At 46.1% G+C, this 27128-nt stretch overlaps 1 protein-coding gene and 1 long non-coding RNA gene across 7 annotated transcripts in view; one reads left to right on the top strand and one right to left on the bottom strand.

Moving 5' to 3' along the window:
* The window catches only part of LOC140208234 (NACHT, LRR and PYD domains-containing protein 3-like), a 48465-nt gene extending 32325 nt beyond the window's left edge, over window positions 1-16140 (bottom strand). For all 6 annotated transcript variants that reach the window (XM_072276750.1, XM_072276753.1, XM_072276754.1 and 3 more), the window contains exon 1: window positions 16044-16140. The gene's annotated coding sequence lies outside the window, so the exon portion shown is untranslated. The remainder of the gene's footprint in view (window positions 1-16043) is intronic.
* On the top strand, window positions 15642-23532 carry LOC140208236 (uncharacterized). The gene is made up of 4 exons (XR_011888702.1): window positions 15642-15978; window positions 16065-16254; window positions 20288-20412; window positions 23274-23532. It is a non-coding gene; the product is annotated as an uncharacterized lncRNA (long non-coding RNA).
* Window positions 23533-27128: the final 3596 nt, after the last annotated feature.

Below are 27128 nucleotides of genomic sequence, written 5' to 3' on the forward strand. Positions count from 1 at the left end.
AACGCCTGTGCACTTTCCATTTCCAGAAAATTTAAACTATTCCTGGGTGAATGCAATAAAAAGAAACCAGAATCAGTGGAAAAGAGCAGTTTGTAGGGAGAGGAAAAAAGATAACGAATCCGGTTCACAACTCTTGGCCAGTATGGATTCAAACATTATCCATATTTTAGTGCAGATCTACTATGGAGGGACTGAGGCTGAGGACTGAGATCTTGCAGAGGTTTCTAGGATTATGATAGGCGAAGATAAAGTAGACAGGGAGTACATATTCGCTAGTTAGAGATGTCTAATACTACAGGACATGCACTGAAGGTGTGAGGGAGTAGATGCAATAGAAATGTGAGGGCAAACACGAGGAACTCTGCAGATGCTGGAAATTCAAGCAACACACATCAAATTTGCTAGTGAGCGCAGCAGGCCAGGCAGCATCTCTAGGAAGAGGTACAGTCGACGTTTCGGGCCGAGACCCTTCGTCAGGACTAACTGAAGGAAGAGTGAGTAAGGGATTTGAAAGTGGGAGGGGGAGGGGGAGACCCGAAATGATAGGAGAAGACAGGAGGGGGAGGGATGGAGCCAAGAGCTGGACAGGTGATTGGCAAAAGGGATATGAGAGGATCATGGGACAGGAGGCCTAGGGAGAAGGAAAAGGTGGGGGGGGGGGTGGGACCAAGAGGATGGGCAAGGGTTATAGTCAGAGGGACAGAGGGAGAAAAAGGAGAGAGAGAGAGAAAGAATGTGTGTATATAAATAAACAGCGGGGTACGAGGGGGAGGTGGGGCATTAGCGGAAGTTAAAGAAGTCAATGTTCGTGCCATCAGGTTGGAGGCTACACAGACGGAATACAAGGTGTTGTTCCTCCAACCTGAGTGTGGCTTCATCTTTACAGTAGAGGAGGCCGTGGATAGACATATCAGAATGGGAATGGGATGTGGAATTAAATTGTGTGGCCACTGGGAGATCCTGCTTTCTCTGGCGGACAGAGCGTAGGTGTTCAGCAAAACGATCTCCCAGTCTGCGTCGGTCTCCAATATATACAACGCCACATCGGGAGCATCGGACACAGTATATCACCCAAGCCGACTCACAGCTGAGTCGGCTTGGGTGATATACTTCGTCCGGTGCTCCTGATGTGGCCTTCTATATATTGGAGAGACCCGACGCAGACTGTCTGGGGCCCTGAATAGTGGTAAGGGAGGAAGTGTAAGGGTGTGTGTAGCACTTGTTCCGCTTACAAGGATAATTTCCAGGAGGGAGATCAGTGGGGAGGGATGGGGGGGGGGTGCGGGACGAATGGACAAGGGAGTCGCGTAGGGAGAGATCCCTGCAGAAAGCAGAGAGTGGGGTGTAAGGAAAGATGTGCTTAGTGGTGGGATCCCGTTGGAGGTGGCAGAAGTTACGGAGAATAATATGTTGTACCCGGAGACTGGTGGGGTGGAGGTGAGGACCAGGGGAACCCTATTCCTAGTGCGCTGACGGGGGGATGGAGTGAGAGCAGATGTGCGTGAAATGGGGGAGATGCGTTTGAGAGCAGAGTTGATGGTGGAGGAAGGGAAGCCCCTTTCTTTAAAAAAGGAAGACATCTCCCTCGTTCTGGAATGAAAAGAGAGCAGATGCGTCGGAGACGGAGGAATTGCGAGAAGGGGATGGCATTTTTGCAAGAGACAGGGTGAGAAGAGGAATAGTCCAGTTAGCTGTGAGAGTCAGTAGGCTTATAGTAGACATCAGTAGATAAGCTGTCTCCAGAGATAGAGACAGAAAGATCTCGAAAGGGGAGGGATGTGTCGGAAATGGACCAGGTAAACTTGAGGGCAGGGTGAAAGTTGGAGGCAAAGTTAATGAAGTCAACGAGCTCAGCATGCGTGCAAGAAGCAGCGCCAATGCAGTCGTCGATGTAGCGAAGGAAAAGTGGGGGACAGATACCAGAATAGGTGTGGAACATAGATTGTTCCACAAACCCAACAAAAAGGCAGGCATAGCTAGGACCCATACAGGTGCCCATAGCTACACCTTTAGTTTGGAGGAAGTGGGAGGAGCCAAAGGAGAAATTATTAAGAGTAAGGACTAATTCCGCTAGACGGAGCAGAGTGGTGGTAGAGGGGAACTGATCAGGTCTGGAATCCAAAAAGTAGAGGAGAGCTTTGAGACTTTCCTGATGGGGGATGGAAGCATATAGGGACTCAACATCCATGGTGAAAATAAAGCGGTGGGGGCCAGGGAACTTTAAATCATCGAAAGGTTTAAGAGCGTGAGAAGTGTCACGAATATAGGTAGGAAGGGATTGAACAAGGGGGGATAAAACCGTGTCGAGGTATGCAGGAACGAGTTCGGCGGGGCAGGAGCAAGCTTAGACAATATGTCTATGCCAGGACAGGCAGGTTTGTGGATCTTGGGTAGGAGGTAGAAACGGGAAGTGCGGAATGTGGGAACTATAAGGTTGGTAGTAGTGGATGGGAGATCCCCTGAGCGGATGAAGTCGGTGATGGTGTTGGAAGGAATGTGAGGGTAGGTTGTTTTACGCAGGGAGAGGTGGATGCCAGGAATGCGCTCCCTGGTGTGGTGGTAGAAACAAATAAGTTGAAGACTTTTAAGAGAAGTTGACATAGGCACATGAATGTGCGGAAGTTTGAAATGATATGGACATTGTGTAGGTAGGAGTGATTAGTGTTTTGTGGGGTTGATTTACTGTTTAGCTTTTTCGAAACAATATTCTGGGCCGAAGGGCCTGTTCCTGTGATGTATTGTTCTGTCCTGTGTCCATCACCTTGAGTTTCTGTTTGACTCCCACTGGGTGGCAGACAAGGGACCGTGAGGGGGAATTTCCAAACATGGATTGAACACTGAACCTTCAGATCGATTTCAACGGCTTCAAACTCGGAACAGTCCAGTTAATCACCAACTCTCTCTGTGCGTATGGAATGGGAACTCATTCTCTGCTTTGCTTCCAAAGGAACTCTAGAACTAAACATCTGTGAGAACGTAAATACTCGCTCAACATCTCATAAACCCGGGCACTTTGATCTTTGGGTGAATAAGCCCTGTGGGGTATTCCAGGACCCAACCTCACACGTCACAACACACAACAAGAGCATCGCACATCTTCGCCACTTCTCACACTGGGTGGTGTAATCAGCGATTCCCACTGCCAGTATCCTTTTCAACGCGGAAGGAGTTCCAACCAGTCCCATCTGTAGAAGCATAAACCTGCCTGAAAGCCCCAACAGTGTAAGTTACATATTCCTGGAGTCCCCTTCCCAGGATTATAAACCAAGCCTCAATGTTTCTGGGAATCTTTGCTGCCAGTAATATACAGCTGTGTCTCAGCTATTATCAGTTCAAACACTAACACTCCCACACCGACCAGGACACAACTGAAAGCATATGATTCTTTGTCGGGACTGGGATCGAGCTGGAAACATGAACCTTGGGTCACAAAGAGGGCACGGATGAATTTCAACTGATCTGTATAGTTCAATCGAGCATATTTGTCCATTATTTTATTGTTGAGTGAGACATGGGGCAGGTCAATTGGTCGGCACATTTCGTGCAGTATAACAGGAATAAAATGATTTTGATAAAAAATTGAAATTATATTATTGGGAACTCAGTACAACAGATTCTCTTTTTGAACTTGATCCACACATACTGGCTCATTTCATGATGTTTGTTAAATCCTGAACAGAATTGTGCAAATACAATCCCGACATTCATAATTTATCTCTTCATTCCAGCTCCTGTAGAGTAAATTCTCAAAGCATTCTCTCGCATCCACAATGGCTCTTGAGATCACTGTCTCTCCGGTGAGCGGCAGGGACTACAGAGCGGTAAAAGTCTTCAACATTCCTCGCAGCACTGGTGGGCTGTTACCCTGGTGACAGAGGAAATAGCTCACCGAAAGTAGCCGAAAACGGAAATAAGAAACTCAATGTGACAGGTTCTGAGTTTCCGTATGAGCAAAATGAACACTGATTCTCGTGGATGTATTAACCCTGTTGAGGTGCATTCAGTAATTTTCCTGGTACTTTCACCTCTGCAGAACTATCACTATCAGCGGTGCTGACGCAGGTCCAAAACAAAAACACATTGTTGGATACGACCTGTCTGCAACAAATGTCGATTATGTGTCGAACGATGAAATTAAATTCATAGAGCCCTTACAGCACAGACACAGAACTGTTAACCCATCCAGTCCGTGCCATGTTCGATGTGGTCCCATCCCCCTGCACCCAGACCATAGCCCTCTATATCTCCCTTATCCATGTACCTACCCAAACATCTCTCAGATACTACAAATGAACCTTCATCTCTCACTTCTGCTGGGAGCTGGTTGCGCATTCGCACCACCCTCAGAGTGAAGCAGTTCCCCCTCGGATTCCTCTTAAATATTTCACTTTTTGCAGTAAACCCATGATCTTCTCCGATCTGTGCGGCAAAAGCACACAGATATATTCACCTTACTTATATCATAATCATTTTGTAAACCTCCAGCAGCGTTTCCGAAACTGGAGTTCACGGACTCTTGTGTTAATAGTAGGGATCAATGGCAAAAAAGGTTGTGAACCTCTGCTAGAACCTCCCCTCGTTCTCCTTTGCTTCAGGGACTCAAGTCCTAACCTGTTCAACCTCTCCCTATAACTCATTTACTGAACTACCAGCAACATCCGTATATTTCCCCTGGCACTCTTCATCCAAGTAGCTGACCATCATTGCACGCAATTCTGAAAATTTGGATACTCAGTGTCTTTGACAGCTTGCGCATTAACCTTCCAGCTCCTCCTCGAAATACCCTGATATAATTAGGCCAAGAATCCCAGAACTCTCTTTATGACGGTACCTATCTCTGGTGCCACTTTCAAGGAAGTATGGTTCTGTATTCCCATGTCACGTTGTTCGGTCACACACCGCTGACCCCTGCCAGTCACTCTGTAAGTCATATACTGGTTTCTCCTACCCACACTTATCTGCATTAGATCCCAACTGATAGCTTTGAACCTAGTTTCCCAGTTTCACACAACTCCGTTTCCCAAGAGACTTAAATTACTCTAAGTGTTACGTACACGCAACGGTTTAAATGAACCAGCAGCAATAGAACACACCTGGAGTCTGGTTTTGATGTTAAAATCACTATAAGTTAGTAACTAGTGTTTGTGTGTGTATAAATATAATTCCAAAACTCGTACAAGCTCGGGTGGCAAGAGTTAAAGTCTTACGATGGAAATGTAAGGAAGTTCAGTTCGATCCACGGAATTAGTATGTGAGAGAGAGATGTATTTGTAATCCAAGGTGAAAACCACACTATGAGAAGAACGAGTAAACAGGTACCGTTGATCTTCCGTCCTCAGGCTCCGAATCCACTCTCGAGTTAGCCAAACACAGCTTATCACTAAGGGGACAGTCTTCGAGGGTGAGCTACCACCCAGGCAAGGGTAGACACACCGGTAGCCTCCACAGGGTCAGCTCTTCGACACACCGTGACAGCCACTGATCAATTACCCTGATCGATCCTCAACCCACGCTTGTGGGCACTCGAAAGTTCCACCCAGTGACTCCTCTGTCACTGGCCTCCTTTCACTGACCGGTCGCTGTAACCGGTGTCCCACTGTGTGTCTCTGGGAGAGTCATCTGACCTTGCTTAAATAAACACGCTACGAAGCAACTGTGAACATCGAACTGTCCATCACATAACTCCGCCTCTCTCTCACCATGGCAACCAAGAAGCAACTGTGAACATAGAACTGTCAATCACATAACTCCGCCTCTCTCTCACCATAGCAACCCAGAAGCAGGCTGCAGTACTGTAGCAGTTTCTCTATCTCTCTCTCTCACTTTTAAAGGCACAGTCCATGCCCGTCACACCAAGGCAATGTACTAAAAAGCTACACATGAAATAAAGACTCAACAGATAAAGAACGTCTAAGGAACGAAGTTTATATTTTCAGGTCTAACACCCTGTGTTGGAATGGCTGTCAACAATTTATGATTTGATGTTTGCAACATCTTAAATTTTTCTTTAGTTTCCATCTGTTCACAGACAGACGACAATGAATGGGAATTTCCAAACACGGTGAGCACGCTGAATCAGGGGTAGATAGCCAATGATGCCAACGCTGATCAGCACATTCTGTGCATTGAGACTAACTCTCAGGTAGGTGGGCCATTTGGCTTTGAACTCCACACACCTGAGTAACGAACCTTGACATGTGTGGCTGGGCATCGAGGGCACTACAGAGTACAAGGGGAAAACGTCGTGTTGGCTGTACCAGTGACGCCTCCCTCCCTGATGCTCTAAACAATGCTTGAGGCTTGAACACAAGCTGGCCACAAAACGCTATTCCCCTCGCAGGTGAGCCGCCACTGTTTGTAACAGCAGATGTAATAAAGACTCTGCAGAGATGCCTGGACAGAAAATATCCAGGGTGAGTACTTAAACAGGCCACTGATGTCTTCACGGCCATCTTCAACACTTCACTAATTTATGGTGCTGTTCCACGTGCCAAAAATTAGCCACCATCCTCCCCGTACCAACGAACTCTACACCTTCACATATCAAAGTCTCCAATCCCTGCTGACTGGGCAGTCACCAATATGTTTACCGACCGAATCACTCTTCAGCCGAAGCCATAGCATTTGTCATTCACCTTGGCCTGACACGTCTAGAAAACAAAGACTCTGTCAGAATGTTTTTTTTTTTGATTTTCATTTTTCCATTCAACACTATTGTCCCACAGGCCTTGGTGAACAAATTTCTACCCCTCCGTCTAAACAAGCCATTGTACAAATGTGTGTTGGACTTCCTAAACAAATGATCTCAGATAGTCAGGATACACTACCGCTCCTCTATCTTCATCATCTTCGACACCGGTGACCCCCAGGAGTTTGTGCTGAGCCAATTGCTGTACATGCTCACTGATGACTGATCGAACACACCCAAGTCATCACAGTGTCAAGCTTGCCGATGACACGACAGTGGTGGGACCCATCACTAATATCGGTGAGATGACATACAGAGAGAAGAGGGTCTGGCGCCACAGTGGAAACTGGAAGTGGTTTCAAACCCCTGGGCATGCACATCTTACAAAACCGTTCATGGCCACAAAACATATTTCACACAATCAGGAAAGCTCAGCAACGCCGCACGAACCTTCTAAGGAGACTTAAGAGAGCTGAACTGTGTTCAAACTCTATATACCGTCGTCCTTCTACAGACGTCCGACAGAGAACATCCCAACATACTGCATCACTGCGTGGTACGGAAACGGCACCGCGGTGGACAGGAATGATGTACAGTGGGTAGTGAAACTGCCCAACACATAATTGTCAGCAGCCTACCCGCTATCAAGGATATATATGTATAGACAGGTGCCGGCAATGGCCAGTAATATCATGAAGATCCCCATCCACCCTGATCATTGACGGACTGTCTCATTCATATCAGGGTGGAGGCTACGTAGCATCCACGCCAGGGCCACCAGACTCAAAAGCAGTTTCTCCCCGGCAGTAAGCCTGATCAACACCTCCACCCAATAACTCACCCCTCCACACGCCCATCACCACGCGTTTAACATTTCCTGTCAGTCACAAAACGTCCAGACACTCCTGTGCCAAACGTCACTTTATGGACATGCAGTCAATGCCTGTCACCATATGTCCAGGCACACCTGTGCCTAACGTCACTTTATGGACATAAAATCAATTTTTATACGCTATCACAGGCATTGTTTTATTTTTTAATAATTTTGTTCTCCTTTACACCAGTGTACTGGAATGACCTTAAACGACCCCAAATCTTGAACCCTGGGGAGAATACCACGACCAACCACATTATCTATACACCCTCTTGATCTTATAAACACCTAAAATGTTACCCCCATTCTCCTGTGGAATAAAGATCCAGCTCGGCCAACCTCTTCCTATGACTCGGCCCTCTCGTCCAGGCAACATCTTCAGCAATCTCGTCTGCACCCTCTCCAGATTGATAATATCTTTCCTACAGTAGGGTGAACAAATAATACTCGGTGTTGACTCACCAACAATTTCTATAAGTTCAATATAATGGCCATAATCCAAATCTCTATGCCCCAACTGATGAAGGCCAGCATGACTAAAACATCCTTTTCCATCATCTATACTTGCCCGTAAACTTTCAGTACACTTGTACTCCCAGATCTCTCTCTGCCACAACACTCCATGCCCTCCCATTCACTATACCAGTCCCACCCCAGACTGAATGTCCAAAATGCAGGATCTCTCACTTCTCCAACTTAAAAAAAACATTTGCCATTTCTCAGCCCATCTCCATTACTGATCAAGATCCCTTTGAAATTTATTGTGACCTATTGCAATATCTACCAGTCTCCCGAATTTAGCATCAGGCTTGCTAACCGTGCCACGTGCATTCATATACAAATCAATGGCATGAATAATGAATTACAGAGGTGTCAAAGCTGACACACACACACACACACACACACACACACACACACACACACACACCACATTTATCAGAAACCTCCATTCGCTAAATCCATTTTCAATCATCACCCTCTACTGCCTGTCATCGAGCCCAGTGTGAATCCACTGCGCAATCTCCCCGTGAATCCCACGTGACCTAACCTTCCACATCAGCTGCCACCCAGGATGTTGGTAAAAAGTTTTACCAAAATCCAGATAACCAACAACACTGCCCAACTTCATCTATCCCTCCAGTTACCTCTTCCAAAAATAGCCAAAATATTTGACTAATATGATGCCCTATAGGGTGGTGTGGTTGGTGACTTCCCCATAACCAACGTCCAATTGCCCGAGACTTCAGCTTCACTGCAGACTGAGGAAATTCCGATCCCAGCTGTAAATTACCAACCTGGAATGAAGTCAGTATACTGCCAGTTCTATATTCCCAGAGACTCCATCCCAATATTATAAGCCACACGCAGACTCCCCTAGGACGCTTTGGCACAGGCGATTTGCCATGGTGTTCCTGCCAGTTCCGATTCACAAACTAAGGTGGAACAGGAAACTAATGACTATCTGCCTTGGCCGGGGCTCAGGCCGGTTCACCGGTCTGTGGATTGTGCGAGAAAGCAGACAGACTTCAGCTTGTCTCCAGCAGCTAAATTGAGCATGTTTCATAACAATGTCATTGCTGTGTAGGATCTTGCCATGCACAGCCGGCTGCCATGTTGCACACAGAGTAGCAAGAACAATATGCTTTTGATGTAAAATTATTAAATAGACAATGCTGGGAACTTAGTACATCAGGCAACATCTGTGAAAGGAGAAATGGTGGAAGACCCAGTGTCAGAACTGGGCACTTCCAGGATTTTCACCTTCTTACTTTAAATTTCCTGCAAAGGCAGTATTTTTTTTTTTGCTTCTCTATTTTAATGCATAGATATCATCTGATTACAAAGTTCTTGGGACACCCCGAAACTGATCAGCAGATTTGTGCAAATAGAATCCCACATCCCCCAGCTTGTTAGTTCTCAGTTCATTCTGACCCCGGTGTAGTACATGCCGTACAGTCAATGCTCACAGCATCCTTTCCTCCCACTGTCACTCTGTTACATTTGCTCCTGAGGCCACTGTCTCTACGCTGAGAGGCGGTGACCACAGAGTGATAAAAAGTACAACACTTGCTGCAGCTCTGACGGGCTGTTACCCTGGAAACGGAGGAAGTGGCTCACCGAAAATAACCAAAAAAGGAAATAACAAACTCAACATCAGATGCTGTGAGCTCCATTATTACAAAGATTAACACTGCAGCCATTTTGTAACGGGGAAACTAAAATTGAAATGGCTGCTTTTACCCTGCCACCTGCTGTGTTCAATTAAACCTCTGGTAGCTCCAGCTATCAAAAACCCAATCCTGGAAAACTTGTAAAACAAATCTTATCACCTAAACCCCGGTGAAGATTTCTTTGAGCATTTACCTTGCTATAACCAGACTGTTACATTGCACCTTGTTAAAGACAATGTAGACGCGCTATACATACAAAACAGCAAGTTGCCAAAATATCTTTAACATAATTAAAACAAAACCGCTAGAATTGTTCGACAAGACAGAGAGTATGTTAATATTTCAGATGGAAGACCCTGTATCGGAGCTGAGCCTGTCTGTAGGAGCCACGTATCTGTTCTCTATCTGCATTAGAGTCTGTGTTGCGTATTAATGATGTTTGTTTTCGTTTCTCAATCTGTTCCACAACACTCCCTGCCCTCCCATTCACTATACCGGTCCCACCCTGGCCTCGACTGTCCAAAAGACCAACTCTCACTTGTTCAAGTTGAAAACCATTCGCCATTTCTCAGCCCGTCTTCTGAACTGACCAAGATGTCTTTGAAATTTATTGTAACCTGTTGCAATATCAACCAGACGCCCGAATTTAGTATCAAACTTGCAAACTGTGCCATGTACACTCATATACAAATCAATGGCATGAATAAAATTAACGAGGTCTCGACACTGACAGGCACATCCCACTCGTCACAGGCCTCCATTGGCTAAATCCATCTTCAATCATCACCCTCTGCTTCTTGTTCTCGATCCCGGTGTGAATCCATCTGCAAACTCCCCATGAATCCCATGTGACCTATCCTTCCATATCAGCTGCCATGCGGGACCTCCTTACAGACTTTTCCAAAGTTCAGATGAACAACATCACTGCCCTATTTCACCAATCCTCATAGTTAGCTGTTCAAAAATCTCCAGAATACTTGTCAGATTTGATGTCCCACTGGGTGGTGCAGACGACAATTTCCCCATAACCAATGTCTAACCGCCCGAGACTTCACCTTCACTGCAGACTGAGGAAATTCCAACCTGTCGAATTACCAACCTGGACTGAAGCCCGTATACTGCCAGAGTCACCAGCCCAATATTATAACCAATACAAAGCCACTTTGGTGCCAGCGATTTGCCGTGATGTTCCTGCCATTTCCGGCTCAAAATCTGAGATGGAACTGGAACCTAATGACCCTCTGCCGGGGCTGGTGGTCAGGTTGGTTCAGCAATCTGTAGATTTTCAGAGGATGCAGATACACTTCAGCTTGTTTCCAGCAACTAAACTGAGCACGTTGGTCACAATGTCATTGCTGTGTGGGATATTGCCATGTTTCCCCTCAGTGTAGCAGGAACAAAATGTAAAATTATAAAGTAGAAAATTATGGGAACTCAGTACATCAGGTTACATCTGTGAAAGGAGAAATGGTGGAAGATCCGATATCTAAACTTGGACTGTCCAAGATGCTGCAGATCTGCTGGGCGTTTCCAGTACTTTCGTCTTCTTCAAATTTCATGCAACTGTAGTGTTATTCCACCTCCTCATTTTAATGCACAGATGGTAACTGATTGCAAAATATCAGCAACGCGCTAAAATGTAAATACCACCCTACTCCAATCAGTTCGTTATTTCAGAGTTCATTCTGACCCTGGTGTAATACATCCCATACAGTCAATGCTCACAGCATCCTTTCCTCCCGCTGTCACTCTGTTACATTTGCTCCTGAGGCCACTGTCTCTACGCTGAAAGGCGCTGACCGCAGATCGACCACATGTGCAACACTTGCTTCAGCTCTGACAGGCTGTTGCCCTGGAAACGGAGGAAGTGGCTCAGAAAAGTAACTGAAAAAGTGAGCCACAAACTCCATTTAAAATGCCAGGAGTTTCGTTATGACAAAGATTAACACTGGAACCATTTTTTTTTACAATGAAACTGTAATTGTAATGGTTGCTTTCACCCTGCCACGTGCTGCATTCAATAAAATGTCATATAGTTCTAGCTAACAAAACAGAAAACATCTAAACAAAAAAAGAAGATGAAAATCAGTAAAACAAAAACATTTCCCGGAAAACTCAATGAAGTAAAAGGAGAAAGAGAACACTTCACAATGAAGACAAAGTTCAATAGAAAGATTGCTGATACTTATCATTGAGGTGTTGGGATACAGGCCGGACGGAACGGAACAAGATGGCAGAAAATGAGCAACGCAACCAGTTGGCGAAGAGATCAAGGACTATCTCTGATGGTCCTCCAGCAATACACAGAGACTGAAATAATTGTACATAATACTAGGTAACAGATTATCAAATAACAAAGCCAGAACAAACAATAAGAATTTCAGCGTATGCCCTTGGCCTGCTACCAAACTTTATCAACGCATCCTGGATGTATCCCAGCCGGATACTTCACACCTTCGTACGGCTACTGCTCTGCCTGTGACTGCACGAAATACCAGGGAACTGTGGACGCAGCTGAGCACAACATAGAAACAGGCAGCCCCTCCATGGACTGTGTTGATATTTCCCACTGCCGCAGCAAAATAGGCAACATAATCAAAGTTTTCCAGAAACTTTGATGTCAATGCAAGGAGCATTCGTAACAAGGTGGATGAATTATGTGCAGATTCTTATTAATGATTATGATATAGTTGGGATCACAGGGACATGGCTCCAGGGTGACCAAGGATGGGAGCTCAACATTCAGGGATATTCAATATTCAGGAGGGATAGACATGAAAGAAAAGGAGGTGGGGTGGCGTTGCTGGTTAGAGAGGAGATTAACGCAATAGAAAGGAAGGACTTTAGCCAGGAAGATGTGGAATCGATATGGGTAGAGCTGCATAACACTAAAGGGCAGAAGACGCTGGTGGGAGTTGTGTACAGGCCACCTAACAGTAGTAGTGAGGTCGGAGATGGTATTAAACAGGAAATTAGAAATGTGTGCAATAAAGGAACAGCAGTTATAATGGGTGACTTCAATCTACATGTAGATTGGGTGAACCAAATTGGTAAAGGTGCTGAGGAAGAGGATTTCTTGGAATGTATGTGGGATGGTTTTTTGAACCAACATGTCGAGGAACCAACTAGAGAGCAGGCTATTCTGGACTGGGTTTTGAGCAATGAGGAAGGGTTAATTGGCAATCTTGTCGTGAGAGGCCCCTTGGGTAAGAGTGACCATAATATGGTGGAATTCTTCATTAAGATGGAGAGTGACATAGTTAATTCAGAAACAAAGGTTCTCAACTTAAAGAGGGGTAACTTTGAAGGTATGAGACGTGAATTAGCTAAGATAGACTGGCAAATGACACTTAAGGGATTGACGGTGGATATGCAATGGCAAGCATTTAAAGGTTGCATGGATGAACTACAACAATTGTTCATCCCAGTTTGGCAAAAGAATAAATCAAGGAAGGTAGTGCACCCGTGGCTGACAAGAGAAATTAGGGATAGTATCAATTCCAAAGAAGAAGCATACAAATTAGCCAGAAAAAGTGGCTCACCTGAGGACTGGGAGAAACTCAGAGTTCAGCAGAGGAGGACAAAGGGCTTAATTAGGAAGGGGAAAAAAGATTATGAGAGAAAACTGGCAGGGAACTTTAAAACTGACTGTAAAAGCTTTTATAGATATGTGAAAAGAAAAAGATTGGTTGAGACAAATGTAGGTCCCCTACCGACAGAAACAGGTGAATTGATTATGGGGAGCAGTGACATGGCAGACCAATTGAATAATTACTTTGGTTCTGTCTTCACTAAGGAGGACATAAATAATCTTCCGGAAATAGTAGGGGACAGAGGGTCCAGTGAGATGGAGGAACTGAGAGAAATACATGTTAGTCGGGAAGTGGTGTTAGGTAAATTGAAGGGATTAAGGGCAGATAAATTCCAAGGGCCAGATAGTCTGCATCCCAGAGTGCTTAAGGAAGTAGCCCAAGAAATAGTGGATGCATTAGTGATAATTTTTCAAAACTCTTTAGATTCTGGACTAGTTCCTGAGGATTGGAGGGCGGCAGATGTAACCCCACTTTTTAAAAAAGGAGGGAGAGAGAAACCAGGGAATTATAGACCAGTTAGCCTAACGTCGGTGGTGGGGAAACTGCTAGAGTCAGTTATCAAGGATGTGATAACAGCACATTTGGAAAGCGGTGAAATCATCGGACAAAGTCAGCATGGATTTGTGAAAGGAAAATCATGTCTGACGAATCTCATAGAATTTTTTGAGGATGTAACTAGTAGATTGGATAGGGAAGAACCAGTGGATGTGGTATATTTGGATTTTCAAAAGGCTTTTGACAAGGTCCCACACAGGAGATTAGTGTGCAAACTTAAAGCACACGGTATTGGGGGTGAGGTATTGATGTGGATAGAGAATTGGTTGGCAGACAGGAAGCAAAGAGTGGGAATAAACGGGACCTTTCCAGAATGGCAGGCAGTGACTAGTGGGGTACCACAAGGCTCAGTGCTGGGACCCCGGTTGTTTACAATATATATTAATGACTTGGATGAGGGAATTAAATGCAGCATCTCCAAGTTTGCGGATGACACGAAGCTGGGCGGCAGTGTTAGGTGTGAGGAGGATGCTAAGAGGATGCAGGGTGACTTGGATAGGTTAGGTGAGTGAGCAAATTCATGGCAGATGCAATTTAATGTGGATAAGTGTGAATTTATCCAATTTGGTGGCAAAAACAGGAAAACAGATTATTATCTGAATGGTGGCCGATTACGAAAAGGGGAGGTGCAATGAGACCTGGGTGTCATTATACACCAGTCATTGAAAGTGGGCATGCAGGTACAGCAGGCAGTGAAAACGGCGAATGGTATGCTGGCATTTATAGCGAGAGGATTCGAGTACAGGAGCAGGGAGGTACTACTGCAGTTGTACAAGGCCTTGGTGAGACCACACCTGGAGTATTGTGTGCAGATTTGGTCCCCTAATCTGAGGGAAGACATCCTTGCCATAGAGGGAGTACAAAGAAGGTTCACCAGATTGATTCCTGGGATAGCAGGACTTTCGTATGATGAAAGACTGGATGAACTAGGCTTATACTCGTTGGAATTTAGAAGATTGAGGGGAGATCTGATTGAAACGTATAAAATCCTAAAGGGATTGGACAGGCTAGATGCAGGAAGATTGTTCCCGATGTTGGGGAAGTCCAGAACGAGGGGTCACAGTTTGAGGATAAAGGGGAAGCCTTTTATGACTGAGATTAGGAAAAACTTCTTCATGCAGAGATTGGTGAATCTGTGGAATTCTCTGCCACAGGAAACAGTTGAGGCCAGTTCATTGGCTATATTTAAGAGTGAGTTAGATGTGGCCCTTGTGGCTATGGGGATCAGGGGGTATGGAGGGAAGGCTGGTACAGGGTTCTGAGTTGAATGATCAGCCATGATCATACTGAATAGTGGTGCAGGCTCGAGGGGCCGAATGGCCTACTCCTGCACCTATTTTCTATGTTTCTAAACCTAGATATTCTCACCTCTCCCCACCCATCTGGGCGATGATTTATGAAAAAAAAGAAACAGAAATAAAATGAAACAGGTATAGTTTCACTACACCTCGGTACTTGACAATAATAAACGATTTCCCACTTTAATTGTGTGGAAATATCAGACAGAATGAGCTTCTGCTCTGGAACAGCTAGAGAAACTGCACTAAAGTGTTCACACTTTTGAGGAACCCACCTATATGGAATATGCTTACATGGATTTCCCGGAAACATTGGCTGCACTTCGGCAAGTCGCAATGCAGGAATGGAATCAAGAACAAAATGCCCAGACAAAAAAAAGGTGACGTCACTAATCTGGATCTCACTACTGGTCTCAACGGGCGAAAGATAAACCCTCACACACGTGGGGTAATGTCCCTAACGGGTTATTACTGCCCATTTGTCTTCTCTGTCCGCAAGAACACAACAGGCCGAATGGCCGATTCCCGTGTACTGGAATTATGTAAAACAATTGTCTACCCCGGGCGTCGCTCCACGTGAAATTTGGATCCGCCACCGGGCCGGAAAATAGACGTGGAGAACCCCGGGTACAACTCCACAGATGGCAGTGCTTCCGGCATCGCCTCATCCCGCTCCCAGGACGAGAGCAACAGGGGCTGAGCGGAGGCTCATCTCCGGCGGCTCGGTGTGAAGGTCCCACAACCAGGATCGACCCCGGCAAGTTTTGGCCAGCAACCCGGACCGAAACCGCCTGTTCGGGTGAGTTAACGGGACTCTCTGCCCATCGTCAGACTTCCCCGCTCGGGACCGTCCTCAGTACTCACCGATGGGAATTTTCCCCGCAGACAGTCAATCTTCCCCCGGCTCCCCGCCGACGATCCGCATCAACGCTGAACGGAAAGGAAACCACCGACTATCGATACTGAGCATGCGCAGTATGAGCTCCGCGTCTCCAGCGCTGTGGTGGGCGGAGAGCGGTGGTGGGGGAGCGGATACAAACCTGCAGATGCTGCAGCTCCGCGGTAAACGGGATTGGTGAGTCTCTCATGTCAATATTAGAATCAGGTTCAATATCACCGGCATTCGTCATAAAAATGTGTTGTCTTTACGGCAGCAATACTAAGTAATACATAATAACAGAGAAAAACTGTGAACCACAATAAGGACATGTGTGTGTGTGTGTGTGTGTGTGTGTGTGTGTGTATGTGTGTGTGTGGGAGTGTACAATTTTTTGAGCAGCACAGATGAATACAAGAGGTTCAAATCTCCCGTAAATAGGGTCATACATCGGGAAACAATGGCTGCACTTCAGCAGGTCATAACTGTGAAATGGGCTGAAAAACAAATGCCCACCCACAGTGGGAGGAGGTGACTGATTTGCACGCCACCGCCTTGTCTGAACGGGCAAAAAATGAAAGATGGGGATAGTTCCGGGATCACCGCCTCATTCCTCCCCCGCCCGTCAGAACTAGAACAACAGGGACTGAGCAGAGGCTCATTTCAGATGGTTCGCTGTGAAGGTCCCACAACCCGGACCGACGCCGGCAGGTTCTGCTCCTGGAAGCGGGCAGAGGCCGCCAATTCGGAGAAGTTAACGGCACTGACTGCCCAACATCAGGCCTCCCCGCTTGGGACCAGCCTCGATACGCACCGATGTGAACTTGATGTCTTCACCCCGCAGTCAGCGATCCCTCCCTCGGCTCAGTAAAGCAGAGCGGAGGGCGGGACTTGGGAAACAAGCCCGTGTTACGAACCAGCAGCAATAGATTACAAATGGAGTCTGGTTTTGATGTTAAAACCACTATCTTTATTAGTAACTACTTATAATATCTTAACTTAAGCAGGATAAACAAAAGTTAACAGTGTTACGTAGGCACATATGTGTGTGGCTTCCAAGGTAACAAACTTGGAAACAAAGCTAGAGTCTTATGAGGGTGAAATATGCAAGTTCGGTTGTCCACGAAGTGAATAATGGGAGAGAGAGAGATATCTGTAATCCGAGGCAAATGCAGAGAGTAGGCGATCACGTCGAATTTCACAGATAAACGGAAGAGCCGTCGTCGAAGATCTTATCCGTTGAATCGATCCAAAGTCCACTCAAATATCTCACCAAAGTGACCTGTCACAGGAATGTCGTCTTCAAGTGGTGACCACATCATATACCCAGGCAAGGGTTAACTTCGAGTGGTCCCACAGGACATTCCTGAACCCACTCCGATGGATTATACGAAGTTTCAGACACGCACTTCTGGAGTAATCCTGCCCCGGCAGTTCTTAGTTCCAGCACTTACTCAGACTGCGAAAGTCATATCTATCTATCTATCTATCTATCTATCTATCTATCTATCTATCTATCTATCTATCTATCTATCTATCTATCTATCTATCTATCTATCTATCTATCTATCTCTCTCTCTCTCTCTCTCTCTCTCTCTCTCTCTCTCTCTCTCTCTCTCTCTATATATATATATATATATATATATATATATATATATTTTAATCTGCACAGCTGCGAAAACTTGTGACTGACGTCATAGTCCCGCCTCACTCAGGCGCTCTTAAAGTAACAGTCCACAGTGCGAACCCGCAGGCCCGTAACACCCGCAACTGCTGCACATCTGCGGTAATGTGTGATCACGTGACCGGTGGGAGGGTCTCCCCTGACAATTTCAGAATCTGGTTTAATATCACCGGCAATGTCCTGGAACGTGTTATCTTTCCGGCAGCAGTATAATGTAATTCATCATAGCCGAAAAAAGTAAATTTATAGATGTGTGTGTGTGTGTGTGTGTGTGTGTGTGTGTGTGTATTAAATTAAATAAGAGTGCAAAATTTAAATTAAAGCGTAATTAACCGATTCTCCACTGTAGTTGTGTGGAAATATAAGACAGCCTGGATTGCTGATTTAGATCTTCCAGGGGGAGGTTTAATTGTACTGTACACATTTTTGAGAAGTGCAAATAAGTGGAAAAGTTGTTCAATCTCGGAAAGATGCCGTCATAGAATCATAGAAAACATACAGCACAATACAGGCCCTTTGGCCCACAAAGCAGTGCTGAACATGTCCCTACATTCGAACTACCTGGGTTTTACACATAGCCCTCTATTTTTCTACTGCTGCATATAGTCATCCAGGAGACTATTCAAAGACCCTATCGTTCTGGCTCCACCACCACCGCCGGCAAACCATTCCACGCACTCACCACTCTCTGCGTAAAAGTCTTACCCCTGACATCTCCTCTGTACCTGCTTCCAAGCACCTTAAAACTGTGCTCTCTCGTGCTAGCCATTTCAGCCCTGGGGAAAAAGCCTCTGAATATCCACACAATCAATGCTTCTCATTATCTTGTACACCTCGAATAAAGATGATTGAGGTCGAATCGTTCGGATAGAGATGGTGCTCTGTACTCGGTGTCGGAGGGCTGATCGGAGCTCAAAGTTTTCTGAAGACTCAGAGTTGACTGTGGTGGGGCATGGCAGGGAGAGTTTTTGTTCCTTCTCCCGTCTGCGTGAGATGTGGACTGTTCTTCATCAGGTTATGGTATTGTTGCACTGTTGTAACTATATGTTATAATTATGTGGTTTTGTTAGTTTTTTCAGTCTTGGTCTGCCCTGTGTTTTGTGATATCACACCGGAGGAAATACTGTATCATTTCTTAATGCATTCATTACTAAATGATAATAAAAGAGGACTGCTAGTCTTCATAATCTAATTTTACAAATTATCCAGCTGCTGCTGGGTGATCAGATTAAATCGGTTATTCCCCTCAGCCCTATTTCTCGGAGCACCGTAACTGCAGATTTCAAGTATAATTGTAAAGTGTACCGAAATTTCGATCCTCCTTGTGGAACACGGCTGCCCGCTGCCTTCCGGTCAGAATTCACTCTAATCATCTGCCTTCTGTGAGTAACCCAATTGTGAACCAATCAGCCAGGTTTCCCTGTGTCCCATGCCTCCTGACTTTCTGAATGAGTCCACAATGGGGAACTGATCAAACGCCTGACCAAAATTAATGCACCCACATCGACAGTTCTGATTCTTCTGTTTGTTTTAATTTCACTTTTTCAAATAATTCTGTCTGGCTCAGAAAGCACAGCATGCCATGTTGTCTCTCCGTAGCCAGACTACGTTTCTCCAAATTCTCATCAATTTCCTCTTCAATAATCCTCTCCAGTAGTTTACCCACTACTGATGTAAGACTCCCTGGTCTATAATTTCAAGAAGTATAGCTGTTATCTTTCGTCAACAAATGAATAACTTTTTCCAACCTGAAATCGTCTAGTTTTACCTCTGTGGCCAGCGAAGACACAAATATCCTGTCCAAAAGCTCAGCAGTAACTTCGCTCGCCTTCCAAAATTGCCTGGACTATATCCTTTCCTATATCGGGGAAATTATCCATCATAATGTTTTCCAAGTTTCCAGCGCATCCTCTTTTTCAGCGTCGGCATGTTCGAGCATATCTGCTTTTTTTCGCTGTGTTCACATTCATCAATGTATTCGGTGTGGAGATTCACTGCCTCCTTGGACTCCAGACACAAGTTTTCCTCTGATCTGCCCCCACTCTCTCCAGTCTCCTCCTGCTCTTCACAGTGCAACTCGTCAAGGCCTTCTCAACCCCCCTTCTACCTCTTCTAAGTCCACTGTTAAATTCTTTCTTGTCTGCACTGTGACTCGCCATAGCCCTATGTGATCCTTTCTTCCTAAATCTTAAGTATCTTTCTTTCTTCCTCTTGAATCGTTCCAATCTTCTTGTCTCCCAGGGTTACTTTACGCTATCATCCTTTCCCTGCCATAAAGAGACAAGCCTATACTGAACCTCATGTCATTGTTCCTTCAGCAATCACCACATATCTGTTGCGCATTTCCCGGAGTACACCATTTCCCAATTTACCTTCCCAAGTTCCTGTCAGGTAGCCCCATAATTCGCAGAGCCCCAATTAAATACATTCCATGCTCCTGGTCCTATCCCCGTGCAAGGTAAATGTCGGGGAGTTCTGCCCTATCGCTCTGAAATGCTGACCCGCGGAGAGATCTGTCACCTGATCCGTTTCCTTTTCTATTATTAGATCCGGTCTGGACTGTTCGCTAGTCCGAGTGTCTTCTTATAGTGACGTGAATCCTTCCTGGACACAACTGAGAAATTCTGCCATACCGAAACCTTTTACCCTGGGGAGGTGCCAAAGAATATTGTGTAAGTTTCATTTACCCGTGTCAATAGCATGACACGTGTCGAGTTCCCCTCCCAATCGGTTCCTCACTGTTCCCCTTGCAGTTCTTTTTGTTAATCTGGTGGGCGGCTGTAGAGAATACTCCAAATGGGGAGATGGCGCCCTTCATGTTTCTGTGTTCGTCTCACAGTCTATTAACAAACGAACGCTGCACGTTGTCCTCCCTTTCTGCATCTGCCTTACTATCCCTGATCTGCCTTCGCACTCCGTTTACACTCTGTTACCCGACCCTGCCCATTTTTCAACATTCAAAACACGGAAATTTCTGCAGCCATCCCTGCCCTTGTGACAGTCGAGTGTCTGTGATAGTTTGCAACATACCTCAACCATTGTAACAATCACGCCAGCAGCATTGAACGTTTGTATTGCTACCTACCTGAACTGTATGAAGTCAGCAATCTTCCGTCAATTCTACCATTTCAGGATGAGCAGGCGTATGATTAATTGAGTCTATGACATATTTGCCAACCCTGTTCATTGGAAAACGGCTTTATTTGAAATCTCCGCTGAATTGCCATTGGAGGCGCGCGTTATCTACACAGATGGCCATTTAATGTAAACACATACTTCATTCCATTCCTCAGCTCTTCTCTGAATTTCCTCTGTGCCAGTGTATAGATACAAGTATTGGTGCACACGCTGAGAATTAACAACATTAACCCAAATTGCTGTAGGATGTATACCGGGGAACTCAAATATCTGTCCTGGTAAAAATAGTTTTGCAGTTGCCATTTCAGGGAATGGGCTACATAGGGCATCCAAAATAATATGAAATTAGCTGATACAGAAAACAGCGAAATCATCGACTTTCTGCGTTTTTCCACCTCGGCATCTTTCTGATTGTCGCTGCTGTGCCGAAGCCTTCTGCGGACTCTAATTGCAGCAACGATATGTCTTACGGTTAACCCGTTAAACACCAGGATTAAGCCGATTGGTAGCAATGGTTTTAAAATACTGTCCAGTAATGCGTATCCTCTCCACACGGGTGAAGTGGCGTATTCATATGTGCCGGTGCACCGCCACGGCGTGTTGTCAATGATGACGTAAGGTTCAAGGGCAAAGTAAACCGGGGCACATCTCCCGCAGCTCACTATAACCACGGTCACGATAACCACCGTTGCTGTTCTCTCGGTGCAGTATCGCTCCCGCAGCTTTCGGCAACATATTGCGATGAAGCGATCGAAGGTAAAACTGACCGTAAACCAAACAGAACAGTCCGTCATTATGACCCGAAATACAAGTGTCAGAGCGCATACAGGAGTGATGAGCAGGGATCTGGAATAAATGTAGATATTGTTGGTCTGTTCTACTAAAGCAACAACGATAACTACCATCAGATCCGCTGTTGCCATTCCAACCAGGTAACGGGTGATGCATTTGGAGAGTCCGCATTTTCCCCGAGAAAGGATCACAATCGCTGTTAAGTTAACTGCAAGAAATTTGGAAACAAAATAGAAATATGGTCAGCTCCCTGAATGCCCCCATTCTACCGATGCGACGCAGGGTATGGTCTGTTTGGAAGTGAAAAGCGGGATTCCAGCGTGTGCGGTCTCCGTCGCTGCACTCCGGCTGGAGGACAATGACGGATGTGAGTGTCGGTGGATTGGCGACCTTCCGACGGTTTAAAGCGAGGCATCCGAGTTCCACGACTCACGTACCGGTGAGCAGTCGATCGCTCCTGTAAACAACATCTTTTCCATTATTAGAGGTGAAATAGCTGAAGGAATTGTTTGTAGCGGTGACAAAGTGGAGTCAAGGAGATATGAAGAATGAGTTCTCATTTACTGACTTACAGAAGAACAGACCTGCATGTCGAAAATAGACTAGACAATCATTTATATAAGCTGCCATGTTGTTATAAGGTCGAAGTGTCTGCACTGATAGAGACTCGGACCTAGAAAATCAGAGACCAGCATCACTTCAGAAGGCCTAGCGAGGTGAAATTATGAAACAGTGACAATATCGACACCAGCTTAATTGACAAAGGAAGAAGGCATTGCGATCGAAGCATAGAAAATGAAAATAATACAATCAGATGCCCGAATCGTCCATTCCGGAAACACGTTTCAGCCGATGGTAGCATCTGTGCGGATACCGCAGCAAAGTAACGACGGCCCCATACATAAAATAACCAGCTCCAGCATCTTACCGGGGACACCAACCGCTACAAGTGTGGGATAGTAAATGGCCGCGATGTAGTAAATCGCCGGATATCCCATATTCCGTCAGGAGCAGCGTTCAGTTGTACGGAACGTTTCAGCTGCTCAGATAGACTGGGGATCGGATTAGCAGACTTTTATTGAGTTGAGAGCAAGTCTACTGAGGCAATTAGCGTGGCTATCACGTCAGGGACATTAGTGACAACCAACTGCACAAACACTTACGTTAAGTTATTTTGACTCACTCTGTCCCCGTGTCATGAATTTGACTCCTCAAGGGATATTGCAATCTATTTACTTCAAAACAAAACATGATGTGCTTTTTTCCATGTTATTTTCCATGATACCTGGCTTCAGCTATTTTAATAGTATATATATATTTAATATCTGTGTTGCTTTTAAAGTAGGCATTCATCTTGAAGTGGATTTATTTTGTAACATTTGAAGGAACACATTCGCTTCTGAAATTGAGGGATGGAGTTTGTTCTGACAGGTGGAATGGAGAACACTTCTTTGTTAAAGGGGAACATTCGCTCATTCTTTTCTTTCGCTCGTTCCCGTCATTCCGGGCGGTTTGAGTGATGGAAACCACAGTGACAATTGACAAGTGTTACAATAAAATACACTGCACTTATATTCCTCAAAACACTTTAATGTATCCACAGCGATATTCCAGAGACCTGTGGTCAAAGAGGGCACGTATCTTCGGGAAATTAGTGAGGGCTGTGGGCAGTTTGAAGAACAATGTTTTCCAGCGCACGCATGGGCCGTTCGGCAGGAACCTGACCTCTGCCAGTGAATGACTTGACCACCCCATACCCGTGACCTGCGATGCAGTCTAATTAACTTTAAAGATATTTCATTCAAACCTGCCTCAATTCCACCACTATGTCTCCATCCATTCTCTGAACAAATAGCAAATAAAATCTGTGAACTATCCGCAGCTGTTCTATTATTAGGCACGAAATTGTATTTTTTCTCTTCTGATTTACTGTCAGGTATATTGCCTTTCGAGCGTCACTATAAGTATGTGCAGAACAGCGGATGGCTTCAAGCTCACCTGTCAATCACACGTCTTCCTGCTCTTGCAGTGCATCGCTCCGTGACTATTGTGGTCTCGTACCGATGAGCGCCCTCGCCTTATTGGAGAGAGTCTCATCACTCTGTTTCCATTGGGGAACTCGTACTTATGTGCGGCCCTCGGTTGACTCGAGAAAGTATCACCTCTACCTTCAAATCCATCCTTCCAATGTGAATCACTTCGTACCGTTTCGGATTGAACTTCACCTGTAACTTCAGAGCGCTGCTCTGCGTCCTGTCACTGTCCTGTTGTAACCTTCTATACCATCCATAATTCCACCAACTTCCACATGATCGGAAACACAGTAACCAATCTTCCATTTCCTCAACCAAATCATTAATAAAACACAAAAATGCCAGGGGTCTCAGAACAGAACTCTGTAGGAGACCACTGGCTGCCGACACCCATGAAGAAAACGCCCCATAACCAACGGTGTAGTGCATTCTGTGGGCGTCGGTTCTGATCCACCAGCTAACTTCAAACTTTTTGAAAGGCCTACCAATTTTAACCGTATCAAATACCCTATTAAAATCCATTCATACCAATACAAATTCTCTTCCTTTATGAACGCGCTTTGTCACAATCTCACAGAACTCAGCCAGGCTCCGGAGACGTGCCCTGCGCCTCACAAAGCCATGTCGACTCTCCCTAATCACGTTTCTGCAAATCCTGTTTCTAAGATTCTCCTCCAATAGTTTGCCCAGCACTGAAGTAGGACTCATTGGGTTATAATTCACATGGTTATACCTACAGCCTTTCCTGAACAAGACAATAATATTTTCCACGCTCCAATCCGCTGACACTACATCTGTGGTTGGTGATAACGCAAAGCTCAGCACCAGTGGAGCAGCAATCTCTTCCCCCGCTTCCCACAGTAACCTGGGGTTTCTCGCCACCACACCAAGAGGACTTACCAATCCTAATATTTTTCAAAGGTTTCTGCACATCCTCTTTTTTAACCGCGACATGTTGCCGCACATAAGCCCTTTTAACGCTTCCTCGCAAACGTCAGGATCTCTCACTGGTGAAAGTTGAAGTAAACTCCTCATTAAGGACCTGACCTGCCTCCACCAACTCCAGCCACAAGTTTCATCTCTATCCCTGACCGGTCCGACCCTCAATCTAGTCATCCCTTTCCTCACATACATCTAGGATATCGTGGGGTTTTCCTTAATCCTCATGGAGGCTTTCTGTAGAGGGATCTTGTTCTCCTAATTCCATTCTCCATTTCGTCCCTGGCTGCCGTGTCCGATCCTAGCTTTCTAAACCTGGTCAGCATCTTTCTTCCTCTTGACCAGTTGATCCACATCTCTCTCAAACATGGTTCCTTCACCTATCCAGAGCCCTATGCAGGTGTTGCGTAAAATACCTTCTCATTCGCGGTGTATATTTTCCAGAGCGCACAAGTTCCCTGATTGATCTCTGAGATTCCGGCAAAATGGCATCATAATGCCATTTCGCCAATTAATTACTTTTGGCCTGTGGGGAGAGAGCAGGAAAATGTGATTAGTTAGGGGACTGAGAAAGGTTCGAGGGGAGAGATCGCGGTAATGGGATTCGTTTGGAGACTGACACGGGGGTTTTGTGGAGATAGCGGGGCAGCTTGATTAATTTGGTGACTGATGCAGGGCTGTGGGAAGAAAGCGGCAGCGAGATTAGTTCAGGAACTGGTACAGGGATATGGGGAATAAACTGGGATTTAACGAGGCAGTGGAATTAATTTGGGGTGACATGAGGCTGTGGAGACATAACGAGTTTGTGGCATTATTTTCTGACTGGCACGGGTCTCTGGGATTACTGAAAGCCCCCGTTTACGAAATTTGGGTGCCAGTACAGAGTGAAGCACACAAAAATGTGAATTTTACTGTATTTTTCACAAGTCTTGTGTTTGTGCTGTTACATAAATAATTGAAATGACAAATGGAGCTCCCCCACCCCATCCCTCCATCCAGTAGCTGCCCCTACCGGTCCAACCCCGCATTCCCATGCTCTCACTCCACCCTTCCTTTGCCCTCCAGACTACGGAATCCCCGAGCCCAGGAACACCGCCAAACCCACGAGTACCGGGACTTCTGATCACACACCTACCGGGCCGGCTCTCCCCCCATAGATCACGGAGGTGAGGTAAACTCTAACCTTCCCTCAGCTTCTCACAGCCTCTTCGGCCTCAGGACCTATCGACCCGAAACGACTCGCAAGCGAGGCCCATCTGTGCAGAGAGCCAGGGCGCTCCCGTGCCTTCAGCGCCCTTACCTCCTGGGACAGAGGCAGGAGGTCGGGGACGTTTTGTGTCCGGATGAGGGTCGGCACAGGCGAATCACCGTACTGAGTAGGAAGTAGAAGGGAGCGGGAGGGTAGAGGGGGTTCCCGGGTACTTGAAGGTACATGAAGGGCCAGAGTCTCTCTCAGGGAGGGGACGTTTCCTCTTGGACCCTACTCACCTCCAGTCCAGCCCGGCTCTAGGCTGCACTGAGCTCCGACTGCGACGCTAAATCCGACTGCAGACTGGAAAGAGGGCTGCCTGCATCCCGTCCGCGTCTTCCCCGGGACACTGCATCTCTCGCCGGCAGGCAGGCACCGTCCCGTTCGGGAAGGACAAGAGGCGTCACAGAGGGCAGGGAAGGCGATTTCTGCGGAGGATCGGACAGAAAGATAGAGTGAGGCTAGGTCGGAGGAGGGGATGAAGGTGGGGGTGTTCGGGAGAGGAAGGGAGGGTGGTCGCGAAAATGGGTTAGAGATGGAGATCGCGAAAAGGGGTGGAGAGTGTGATCAATATGACAAGGAGGGAGGGGTCAGACCGAGACGGAAAAGGCTGGATGGATGTTTCAGAGGGATTTTACAATGGAAGCTGTGCAATCCTAAAATGGCGAGCCGGTATGAAAGCCCTCTAACTACTCACGGTACATAAACGTTTTCTCTGATTCACAATGCCCCATCCTCCCTCATACCAGTCTGTCTCTCAGCCCCTAGTCTGTCATAATGGGGCGCTGGTAGCGGACCCAAATGCAAGACACAGACACTGAAGTATTTGGAACAGGACCGGACAAAACTAAGGGACGGGACAGGTCACAGACTAGGACTAGAGTTAAGAAAGGAAGGGAAGTGGAAAAGAAAGGACGCTGGACATGACACAGGCCCGGGACAAGACAAGGATATAGGACCTGGCTAGGACTTGACTAGGAACAGGGAAACCGGACAAAGGACCATGAACTAGGATCCTGGGCTTGGACTCCGAGCCAGAGACTGGACACCGACCCGAAACCTGGGTCTTGACTCAGACTCGGACACCGAAACTAGACGAGACATGACGAGGCTTGGGTTCTTCGAGGTTAGGGTACTACGAGGCTTGGGTATGGACTCCGAGCCAGAGGCTGGGTAAGGACCCTGAACATGGTAAGGACATGACATGGTCTTGGGAGAGCAGGAACATGGAAGGCAG

The sequence above is a fragment of the Mobula birostris genome, chromosome 13, assembly GCF_030028105.1.
Source record: "Mobula birostris isolate sMobBir1 chromosome 13, sMobBir1.hap1, whole genome shotgun sequence".
NCBI classification, from domain to species: domain Eukaryota; kingdom Metazoa; phylum Chordata; class Chondrichthyes; order Myliobatiformes; family Myliobatidae; genus Mobula; species Mobula birostris.